This window comes from Megascapheus bottae, chromosome 5 (assembly GCF_031878675.1).
Source record: "Megascapheus bottae isolate mThoBot1 chromosome 5, mThoBot2.hap1, whole genome shotgun sequence".
Taxonomy (NCBI): Eukaryota; Metazoa; Chordata; class Mammalia; order Rodentia; family Geomyidae; genus Megascapheus; species Megascapheus bottae.
Window position 1 is genome coordinate 27452539 of NC_143513.1, and position 12700 is coordinate 27465238.

Consider the following 12700-nt stretch of genomic DNA (forward strand, 5'->3'; position numbering starts at 1 on the left):
AGACTTGACATCAGCCTAAGGTAAGGGATGAACTATAATCATAACACAATCACAGTTCCTGGCCCCAACATGTGTGTGCTGTTAATCCCTTTGCCCCTCTAGGTCCTGTGCTGCAATCCTACTTCCTAGACTGGTCTGCATTTTTAACCAGCATACCTGTATTCCCAGTGACTCCATTCTTCAGCCATCTAAACCAGAGCAATGCAGCCTAGCCCTGGAGTCTAGAGGTGAAGAACATGGTGATGTAGGGAGGACTTTCCGATGCTGGTGGAGTACTAAAACATTAAACCTGGTAAAGAGGGAACCATAGAGAGGTACATATAGCCAACCAAAGTCAAGAAAAAACCCTGGCTCTTTCAAGGAGTGATACCATAGAATGCTAGAGGTAGGATTAAGATACTTCTAGTCAGAGATCATTTCTGAGGTTTGACAAGAGGCCAGGCTGGGGAGGTAAGAAGGAAGTTATTCTTCAGGCCCAGGCATTTATACTTAAACTAAAGGTGATAGGAAAGTACATGATTTGAGTCTTACTGGATTTATCAACACAATCCCCAGGTGCTAAGCAGGAGTTGCTCTTTCTATAGGTCACCAACAATCCTAGCTAGTACTTAGAGGACAATAAGTCACCATAGATGATATCTGGCTACAGGATATAGTTCCCAGGTAGCTTGGCCAATGGATAGAGGAATGGTGAACCAATCCCGTGTTTGAAGAATCAAGACAAAAGAGACCAGGTGAGGACCTGAAAACTGGGCTTGGTATAAGCAGGAGTAAGAAAGGAAAGCAAATAGGTCCTCTCTGCCTCCTGTCTCCATGGGCCAGTACACCTTCTGTTCAGAATCTCCTGAAACTCCACATCTTTTCACCTGACATCTTGCTACAACCCCTCCTTTCCTGTATAGCTGAACTTAAAATGACTTCACAATATAAATAGACTCCCTGAAGGATGTTCCTTCAGTTTTATTTGTTGAGATACAATTTGTTTTCAGGAAAATGCACTTGATTTTTAAATTGGCTTCTGTGGTGTTTAGAAAGGTGTGAGCCCATGCCACCAGTGAAGCTGTGCAATAGTGTTGTGCTTTTTGGGAAAGGTTTTAGTTTGAACTCAGGGTGTCACATAAGTAGGCAGGCAAAGTGGGAGCCTCTAGCCTATCGGTTCACCTTTTATAGTCAGTCCCTCTCCCTTTCCAGATATAGTGGAAAGGGAATAGTGATGGCATGATACATATCACCACATAGCCTCCCTCTGTAAAGATGGAGTCTTATTGACTTTTCTGCCCAGGCTGGCCTCAAACCACAATCCTCTTGTCTCAGCCTCCCAAGTAAGCAGGATTACAGGCATGAGCCACCAACAACAGAGCCTTTGAGCTCTTTTGTCTAGTAGGATGAAATTTGTTTTGTATCTGGATGTCTGCCTGCTCCACTGGGTGACTTGAAGGAGTCAGGAGATTCCAGTGTGTTTTAGAATGGATGGCTTTAGTGTGGCTTTAGAATGGCTTTAGTGTGGATCAAGGCAAGCACACAGAAGAGTGCTAGTGGGAACCACAGCGGGCTCTCACAGAGGGAATGACAAAATAGACTGATTGCAGTGAGTACCTGACAGAGAAGTGGCTCTAGGCCGTAGGCCCTGAGTGCTGTGGAGTGGGACTGGAGTGTTTTGGCTCTAGGTTGGGGGATATGGAGTTGAGATCTCTGAATGGAAGACAAATTCAGGCAGCTTGTGGATGTGAGTTAACTGTGGCCAACACATTGCTTGAGATTTTTGTGGGTATTGGAAAAGGAGGAAAGAAATTGGTTTGTACATACTGTAATGTGTGTGTGTGTGTGTGTGTGCAGGTACTAAGGCTTACACTCAGAGTCCATCCCTTAGTTTTATTCACTCAAGGCTAACACTCTACTAATTTAGCCACAGCTCTACTTCCAGTTTTTTGCTGGTTCACTGGAAATAAGAGTTTCAGGGACTTTCCTGCTTAGGCTGGTTTCAAACCACAGTTCCCAGATCTTGGCCTCCTGAGTAGCTAGGATTATCAGTGAAAGCCACCAGTACTCAACTTAGCATTTTTAGGCAAGAAATAAAAAAAGTCTGCATCTGTTTCATAAAATCACATTCATAACTTCTCTCAACATAACAGAGCTGGCCAAACAGGCCCCTATGGTCACATTCTCACATGGCAACCATGGTGTGAAGCCAGGCAGCCCAGGCAGCCTCATCCTCACACAGCCTCCAGTGTGGGGCATGTGTGTTTACACCAAGCTGCTTCATGGAAGGTCTCAGACCCAATCAGCCCAGCCCAATGATCCTGCCACAGGGCCCAGTGAGTAGAAGAACCTAGGGCTAGGTCAGCTGCCCAGGCCTGGGAGTCAGCTCTGTGTCTGTAGCTCAGAGGCAGTCTAGCAAAGTGTGTGTGTTGTTTCTCTTGCCCTTAGAATGGGGCTCACCAGTCTTAGCCTGATGAACTTTGTTCCTCCCTGGGCACACTCTATCCTATGGCAAAAAAAAAAAAAAAATGATGCATCTCTTAGGATGCCTTACCCAGCTGGGAGCAGCACAGGGCTTGCCTTTATCTTGTCACACCCAAGCATTTCTGGTTCTTCCCTCAGTCACTAGCTTTGCCTGACTTTCAACCCTAGCCACTTAGGAACATCCTGCAGATGTAGCCCTGGGTATCAGTTCCTCTGGCTGCTTTATCAAAGACACAAGAGACATGTCTCCTTCTTCCCCTCACATCAGAAGCCTCTCAGGTATTTCTCTTCACACCAGTGTCTAAAATGAGATCTTGGACCAACTTCATCAGGAAAGAAATTGAAGATATGAACATCTGAAATTTTGAACTTCCAAATTGGGATTTCTATTGTAGGAAAGCTAGGAATAAGGAAAACAAGGAAATGTACAACCAAAGGGACCTGGATAAAAGTACGTAGCTTTTAAGGAAATGGAAGGCCAAGGTCCTTGTCTTATTTAGGTGTAGTTTTTGTTTTCTTGGGGCTACCATGCAACTACCCAAGTAGTGCTTCCCAAACATGTGCTTCTTTGCACCCACAAAAATACGCAACCCCTTAATTCAATTACAAGTGAATTAGCTACTAATGTCATAGAAATTTCACTTAAAAATGTATCTCTATCCCAGTACACTGCATGGTTTTAATAGCTCAAGTTCCAGAGCTAATAGATGAACCCCAAATATGAATAAAATTACTTAACTGGTAAAAGAAAAATCCTGTGAAGCTAATGGGAATTTAATATTAATATAACTTCCATGATGGTGTGAAGGGAGGAGGGAATGTATGTGTGTAAAACAAGTACTTAACAGTTTACGCTTAAATGACTAAAACCTGCACCTATTTCCATCAGGCAGCAAGCATTTGCTAATCAGATTAATCTGCTGGTGAGTGATATGAGACTACAGGGAAAATACAACAGATAATACTGGGGATGGTCTTGAAGATAGCAGAGTAGAGTTACAGTGCTGAGAAGCCCATAGGAAGTGGAGGGGGATAGAGAAAGGGCCCTGTACCTGTTAGCGATTGACACTATTTTAATTGCATGGAGGAGAGTTAGGCTTTATGATTGATTGGATGGAGGGTCTCTTGTTTATTCAGATGTAGGTTTAGCTTGGGATATCGTGATTTCTGAGAATTCACATGATGTGATCAAGTAACCACATGGGACAGATTTGTTCAGCAGAAAAACTTTCCCTCTCCTTCTGTTGACTTCTTATTTCATATCTTCCTATACTTCATTCTCAGAAAAAAAAAATCTGTGCCTGGTCACACACAGCCACCATACCTATTCACACACACTCAGCACACACATCCTCAGTATACATTTCAGAGGAAAACGTGGCCATCCTCGTTGATAGTGGAGGAAGCTGACTCTGGGAAGGCAAGTGTGTGACTTGTCAAGGTCACTTAACAAATAAATGGTTGGGATTTGAAGGCACATTTGTCTGACTCTGAGCGCCACCTACCTTTTCTCTTTATTCTGAACTATGTCTCCTGTCATTCCTTGTCTCTGTCTTAATTCCATAAAACCAGTTATTTCAGTGTATGGCCTCATGGGATATCATTTTTTTGTGGAAAATTCTGCAATTAGATTCAAAAAGTATAAATGTCTCTCTTTTTAGAGAAGGTGTTCTTGCTTATTTTGGGATCATAAAATATGATCTCATTACCGTGTAGGCTAGTATGTCCGAATCCAATTCAAAAAGAGGAGAGAGTTAGGGAAGGAAGGTGTTAAGTCCTTTATTCCATTTGGTCTCCTAATCTACCTGGCCCCTTCCTCTTCCTCTCTTGCTTTCAGAAAAGTTGAAGCCCTCACCACAAAATGCCACACTAGGAATTGCAACCTCTTGAAGCCCAGAGATATCACCAGATGGCAATAAGTTCTGTCTCTCCTCTACTTGATAGGTGACCTAGAAATGGGCAGTGGGTAGAGACCATGAGAATGATAGTACAGCCAGGCAATACACCTGAAGAACTTAAAGAGGTTTGGTGACTTCCATGGTCAGGCCACCAGGTACCATTCAAACATATATCCCAGGACAACTGGATGGAAGTATGTAGGAAGGGTCATTTGTGGATAGGTATTCGGGGCAGAGATTCAAGTAAGAAAAAGACAGGGCTCTGTCCAGCAGTAAGTGGGCTGGGAGATAAAGTAAGCAGATGTCCCATGCTGGGATAGGGACACTGGGCACCTCTGTGGGCCTTCATTTTTTTTTTTCCTTAGGGTAAGCTGAGTTTCCCACATTTTCACTGGGAAAGAGGATGAACAAGGAGTGGTAAACCAGTAGTATTCTCTGCACCCAGTTGAGTAATCAAACACTGATGGACCCTTAAGAACACAGAGGGGTCAAGAAGACAGTTAGGATACTAGAGTTGACAGCCTAACATGACTTTCAGGGGTGGCAATAGGTGCCTTGCAGAAGCTGTGGTGCCCAGAGCAGAGATGCATCAGTAAATCTCTCTCACAAGAAGGGCTGCACAGCCCCTCCCTCCAAACTGCCCCAAGTACTTGAATAGTGCAGAGCCTGGGTGTGAGATTGAGATGGGCAGCAGCCACTGTCCTTGAAGAAAACTCTATTCTCTTTGAAAAAACTCCCATCTCCTCATGTCTGTGTGTGTGTGTGTGTGTGTGTGTGTGTGTGTGTGTGTGTGTGTGTGTGTAAGGGGACTCCTTTAAGAGTTTTGGGGAACTTCTGAAAAGTGACCCTTCCCTGTGGAGCCATTCATCACAGCACCCTCATAGACTGCTGGGCTTGGGGCTTGGTGTTCTGATTCAGGTCAGACAGAAATGGTGCAGATTCTAGCCTGGCTTTGAATGTGTGATTTGGGACAAGTTGTAGAAATTTTTCTGATTCCATTTCCTCAGCCATTAATCAGGACAGAAATTCTTACCTGATAGGGTTGCTTTCATGGATTTTTATATTTTATTTGTGTCCACAGTGATTCAATAACCTTGTGCAGCAAAATAAACCACCCCAAATCGAATAATTGTGGATGTAGGACTGTGGGTCAGTAATTCAGACATGGCACAACAAGAATGAATGGCTGTCTTAATTTATTTTTGGCAGTCAGAATATTTCTTTGTCCTAGAGATTTAGTGGTTAGCTTAGGAATGGGCATGGGATTCAATTCAGACTAGAGAAAACTAAGAAGGAAGGTGTTTACTTGGATGTCTATAAAGGAGTTTCCTTTCTTTTGTAGAACAGGAGTTATGACTGAGAAAGCATAGAACTGCATATGCATTGGCAGCCTTTCTAGCTCCATGAGGAGTCTACTGAGGAGAAAGCTGACCACATGGGCTTGAAAACAGAACAGAAAATGAAAAATAGGCATCTGAGATCATCCCAGACCATCTAATTCTTAATCTTTATATTCTAAGAATCAATGCTTGTCCTCATTGTTTTGTTATTTGACTGCCTTTTGTTTTTCCTCCAGTTTTTAAGTGTCATGAGTGATTTACTTTCTCACTGACATACTATGTGGCATATACCCATAGGAAAAGAAAAGATCAATCTTCAAATCTCAGTCTTCTTAGGAGCTAGGCATACAGGTGTTGTCACTAGCACCTGGCTAAGAGGATCAATATTACAGGGTCATCTTTCTGCACAGAGACCTCTGGCCCTTTTTGCCACAGAACAGATATTTATGAAAAGGCAGATTACTTAACCTGTTATTTCTAAGGAATAATTTTCTCCCACCGGAAAAGGTGATGTAGGCAACCTAGTGTGGCCATAAGATAGCCCCTTACATTCTCAGCTGTCCATCCTACTACCCTTTCATTCATCAAAACTGTGGCCTGAAACAGAGCCAAGATACTTTGGGAAGATGCATTTGTCATCCTTTGATGCTCTATTGTATTGTCTTTCAAAAAGATATGTGCATGCCCACAATAACACTACTTTGCAGAACTTTTTCTTTTTTTAAAGAATTAGGTCACCCACATAGGCACCAGTGCCTCACACCTATGATATAGCTATTCAAGAAATTGAGATCTGAGGACTGAGGCTTGATGCCAGCTCAGGCAGACAAATCCAAGAGATCCTTGTCTACAATTAACCAGCAACAAGCTGGAACTGGAGACATGTCTCAAATAGTAGAACACCAGCCGTGAACTAAGAAAGCTGAGCATATGAAAGAGAGATGAAAGAAAAGAGAGGAGGAGAGGAGAGAAGAGGAGAGGAGAGAAGAGGAGAGGAGAGGATAGAAATTAGGTCATCCTAGTATCTTAAATATATCAAGTTGTAACGTCAATATATCTTTACAAGCTCTAAAAGTCTCCAATTTGGGACCCTACTGGATAGGTCTATTTTTATTATTGCAATGAAATATATTTTCTTTATTTATTTGCTAATATATTATATATACATATTTTCCTTATTTATATTTATATATTGTAAAGACACACATTGTAAAGCAATATCTGAGGTTGGCTGTAAAGAAAAGAAGATTTATTCAGTCCAGAGTTGTGTAGGCTAAAGGGCATGGTACTAAGTTAACTCAGCTCTGATGAGGCCCTGCGGTAGTGGCATCAGACTAGCAGGAATCTGTTAGAGCAGAGGAGGTCTTAGCCAGGCAGGGAACCCATGTCAAAGGAAGAGAGAGGTTTGCAAGTCTAGCAACCGTGTGGGATTAACTAATTCAGCATTGGGGGACAACTGTAATCCTTTGAGAGACTGGGTTTCATTATCTCTCTCTTTCCCTAGGATCTACCTCTTCAATGTCTACCACCTCCTACCCATAACACTGTCACATTGAGAATGCAACCTGTAGCTTTGGAAGATAAAGCACTTTGAAACCACCTCCAAAAGATGGCACCTACCAGTGTTGTCAGAGCCATCAGGGATGTTCATTATTGGTCTTCAGTAATGGTATGTGCAGTCTCTTCTTCTTCCAGGAAAGCTAATGAGAGATGCTACCCCAGAGAAGAACCCAGGTTTGGGATTTCAGTCAGACCACATCCCTCACTTGTCATGGTAGCTTAAACAGGCCAGCTGATGATGGGGTCATCTACTATAGAGTGAGACTGATTTACTGATTAGTCAGGAGTACCAAGTGAGATGCCAGCTACTTTGCACGTACTTAGTCCAGTAAGCGTCACCTGGACACACCTGGTAGGGCTTGGAGTCTGCTTAGTTCCTCTCCTGCCTCTTAGTGGGATACTAATTCTGCTTCCTTTCCTCACCTGTGGCATAGTATAGTGTCCTAGGAACAAGTGAATGTACATCAATATCCATCTGTATCTCTTTCATATATATATATATACCATATCATATATTTCATATCTCTCATATATATATATATATATATCACACCATGCCTAGACACAATTTTGTTCGGTTGGCTAGTTGGATGGTTTCTGTGTGCTTTATTCCATGAAAACTCATTTAGGCTCAATTCACCAATGCCCCTGTACAGAGAGCAGCTAGAGAGTCTTAGGAGGTGGGTGAGTCTGAGGGAGTTGCTGTGTCCCACCCACCATCAAAGAGGTGTCATACTGGTTTCTTTAGGGTAGCTAATTCCTAGGAGAGTGAGTTATTAGGAAGAAACAGGGTGAGCCTGGCTCCTCTCAGTCTGTTTCCTGTCTCATCCTGTGATCTCTCATGTGATGCCATCTGCCATGTGATGCAAGCAGGGAGCCTCGCCAGATGCTGGCACCCAGCCATCTGCACTTTCCAGGCACCAGAACTATGAGCCAAAAGAACCTCTTTTCTTTATGCATTACCTAGCACCAGATATGTTGCTATAGCAATAGCAAAGTAAGACAGAGACTCTCCCTCCAAGTGACCCATCAGTTTAGGTGAGAGATTATTACCATGGCAGAATCATAATGTAGCCTCTCTGGCCTTCAATTACCCTCTTGCTGGTAAGGAAGAGATTCAGAGAATTGGCCTAAACAGATCAATAATGATATTCAAGGCATAGATTTTTGCACTGCCAGCATGGGACAGAACATTTTGTCCTGATCCTACCCCTTTCATATATCAAGAGGTCCTTTGAAGGGGCCTGATGGGCTGCCTACAAGGTGGCTTCTACCTGAGAAATCCCGCCTCTCACACATCTGGGAGACTGACTGATATCTAGCCTATGATATCCACGAAGTTCAGAGGCAGGAGGGGATCTTGATGGTGGTAGCTGTGTGGCAAAGATAGAAAGCCAGGCACACCACATCTCTTTAGTCATCACTGAAGGACTTATAATCATCAGATCATAGAATTTAAAATATTTGAGATGTCAACTTATATATATGTGTGTGTGTATATATATATGCATACCTACACATATATGTAGGTACACACACACAGGAACAAAACCTTTGGCCTCTTCCCAATAAGATGATGTAGATGCTTTCATCTCAACATGAGAGAGGTGAGTTCCGTGTTCTGTTTGGGGTTAAGCTGCCTCCAGGCACCCCTTTCTATGAATCAGCACCCTTTGCTTGGTTGTCTGTTGGTCGTTTGGCTCGTTTCCAATTTGGAGCTGCTATGAATAGCATTGCAATAAACACCCTTGGGCAAGTTGCTTTCTTTTCTCTAAATTTTTTTTTCTTTTTTAATGTGTCTCCCCAGAACACTGCTAGTTGCCTTTCTTCCTTTTAGTAGAAACAAGGGAGAAACCAGGGTTGCTCAACTTAGGCTGTACTTGGGGGACCTGAGCGCATGCAGGGCCTGCTGACCCTAGTGCTTCTCTTCTCTCCTTCTACTGGCTGTGCTGCCCACATCTGTGGGATGCTTCCCTTCCTCTGTACCTACCATCGCCTGGTATCAGGGCTCCTTCTACTTTGACCAGACAATTTCTGCACCATTTCAATCCCATTATTCTATGTTGAGATGTAGTAATTCATATTCCTAAGAGTTTTCTTCCTAGTCTAGTCCAGATTTCCCTTAGGCCAGGATCTGATGAAGCTAAGAACTACATTTTGAAAGGCACCACATTTGTTTTTGCTTTCTTTCCCAAATGGGATTTTATAAGCCATTTCTAAATCTCAGTAATTAAAGGCCACCATCACCCTCTAATTGGCTGGTCGTTTTCTGGGCTGGGGGTTAGGTCTGTACCTTGTGAGGGGATGTTCCTGCCAAAACTGGCCTGGTTACCTCTCATGTTGCAGCCATAGCATCGGCTGGCTAAGAGTGGGTGTGTACGGCATGGTTGGGATCCTGAGCTGGCACAGCTCTCTGTTTCAAGTGACTTATCCTCTAGTGGTTCAGGGTGTGAGTTTCATTGGGCAAAGGCTGCTTAGGTTCCTGAGTCACACTTGATAAGGTTGTGTTGGCCACAGCAACATAAGCCAAGGCCAGCATGAGTTTGGAAGAGTGATGTGCCAAAGGACAGCACGTGATCTGAAGTCCAAGGCCATTGCTATAACATCACCCCCCTCCCCCCCAGAGCTAAAATGTCATCTCTCCCTCAAAAGAAATCCAGGCTATTTTTCATACTATTTCAAATATGTCTAATAGCTTGATCTGGCCACTATGAAGGCATATCTTATTAATAAACTCTAGAGCTGGCTCATGAGCAGATGTATTACAATTTTCTCTATTCTGTTTAGGGTTTTCATGGATTCAACCTGGATGTTGAGAAACAGCCACACATTTGGGAATCATGTTTCAGCAGAATTGTTTTTCACTTTATATACTAGGTGTCATAAACATAAAGGAGCCATAGACCTTACCTGGACTCTCCATACCTCAGCTGAAGGCCAGTAATAGGACCGTTTTGTAGGTGGGCTCTTCTGGTACAAGGTGAGGTACAGATGTATGTATGATGCTCTCTGGAAGTTATTCTTCAAACAATCATGGCCAGGAAGAGAGGAAGAGAAACAGGGTGAAGGAGAAGTTGAAGGGGTCCTGGCTCTCAAGCTCTCCCCACAGGAGCTCTAGTGCATAAAAAAAGGTAGGCCTTTATAACCTTCCCCTATTAACCAGCTATTGCAAGTTGCTGGCTCCAGCAAGGAGAGTGTGGTTGGGCAGATCTTGAAGAATGACTCCAGTGGACTCTACCCATACATGGAGCAGCTGGGAGAATGTTAGTCAAAGGAAGAAACCGGGCCCAGTGATCTAGCAACCAAGTAACACCCTTTATGAGTCTATTATCTGTTGCTATAACAAAATACTACAAGCTTGGTACTGTATAAAGAAAAGTTTCTTCGCCTCATAACTTTTTAGGCTGAAAAGTCCTAGATCAGGCAGCCCTGTGGATTCAGTCTCTGGAAGAATCTCTGTGGCTATGTCATATGACGGCAGACAGCATCGTGGTAGGGGAAAATATAGTAATTCTATTTCCTTGTATATGTATACAAATATATATATATAGAGAGAGGGAGGGAGGGAGGGAGGGGGAGAGAGAGAGAGAGAGAGAGAGAGAGAGAGAGAGAGAGAGAGAGAGAGAGAGAGAGAGAGAGAGAGAGAGGGAGAGAGAGAGGGAGGGGGGGAGAGGAGAAAAAGCATTCCCATAGTGAGATAAGAAGCCAGAAGTTTGAGGGACACTTCACTTTCATAGCAGCTAACCCATTCAGTAAGACTAGAATTAATTCTTTCTAAGGGCAGGGCCACCAATGATCTAACCATTTTTTCTTTGTGGGTCATGGAGGTTGAACTCAGCCTGGGCTCTGTCTCTGAGCTCTTCAGCTCAAGGCTACCACCCTACCCTTGAGCCAAGCCCCACTTCCAGTTTTCTAAAGGTTAAGTGGAGTCTCAGGTCCTTTTGTGCCCAGGCTGGGTTTGAATCTTGATCCTCAGATCTCATCCTCCTGAGTAGCTAGGATTACAGGCATGAGCCACCATGCCCAGCTTGACCTAACCATTTTTCACTATGCCTCACCTCATAAAGGATCTACCACTTCTTAACACCTTCCAACACATGGATCCTTGGGAGAAACATGCAAACCCATCTCAACTTTAGCACACACCAATCAAATAAGCTAGGGTTCACACTGTCATAGGGTATGACTTTGGGTCCACAGAGCTACATGACACAGAGCTGACAGCCACAGCAGTATGTCCCCCTGAAAGCTGGTCTTGCCTGGGCAAGCATGCTGGAACTCATCAATTTCATACAGTTAACATGGGGAGAATTCATTCAGTGATATCCAGGGGCTCACTTCTTTTACTCCATTGAGTTCTTAGCAGACATTTTCTTGTGAGCTTTAAGGCTTCATCTGCTACAGTGTCTTCCATAAGCAGCTACCCTTAGTGATCTAACATCAAGGCAGGTCAATCATGTTCACAACTCATAACCCATCCTCTTCCTAACCTAGGACAACCTGTCACAGATTCATCATGTCAGTGACCAAAAGCCTCAAGGCGTACTTTTGAGTGCCTCTTGCCAGGTAGGGCTTGTGAATATGGTCATTCACAGGTTACCAAGCTCCCCAGCATCCTGTTTCTCCTATCATGTTAGGCTTGGTCTGCAAGGGCTACCATAACAAATTCCCACAGGTGTGGTTGTCTAAACAATAGATACTCATTGCCTGACAGTGCTGGAAGCTCCTAGTGTGAGATCAAGATGCAGGTGGAGTTGGCTTCTCTAGAGGCCTCGCTCCTGGGCTTGCTCATAAACTTCCTACTGCCCTCTCCTTGCTTCACATGGTCTTCCGTTATGATTTAGGGAACTCAACCTGCTTCTCTTTCTTCTTACTAACTCTGATGCCAACGAAGGATGTGAATACCCAAAGCCATAAAATGGAGTGATGCACTTCACACTGGCAAAACCTCTGCTCTTGTACATTTTTTAAAACTCATATTCTCAGGCCTTACCCTGGTTTGTAGAACATACACTGAAGAGGGGAGGCTAAGATGCAAGTGGGATAGGTTTCTGTGGAGGGCCTCACTTTTTGGCTCCTACCAGTCCTGGTGTATTGGCCTGTGAGAATCACTGGAGAGAAATGAGGGGAGTCGAGACTCAAGCCAGTAAGGACTTGGGTTGGTCTTGCCCCACAGCTTCTGTGCCTCCTGCATTTATATACTCAGAAGCAAATCTTTTTTTTTTAATGTCTATCTTTCCCTTTGAGCCCTGGGGACTGGGATTCAATCTCACTAACTTCCACAATTCAGTTTTCACTCAGTTCAATTCCTATCCTGCATCTGTTCCTGCATAAGGCTTGAATGCTTTTGGTTGCAAAGAACTGTAATGAAATTGATTCAAGCAATCATAACTTATTATTATAGATATCCTGATAGATGTGGTAAAGGGGACCTTTATT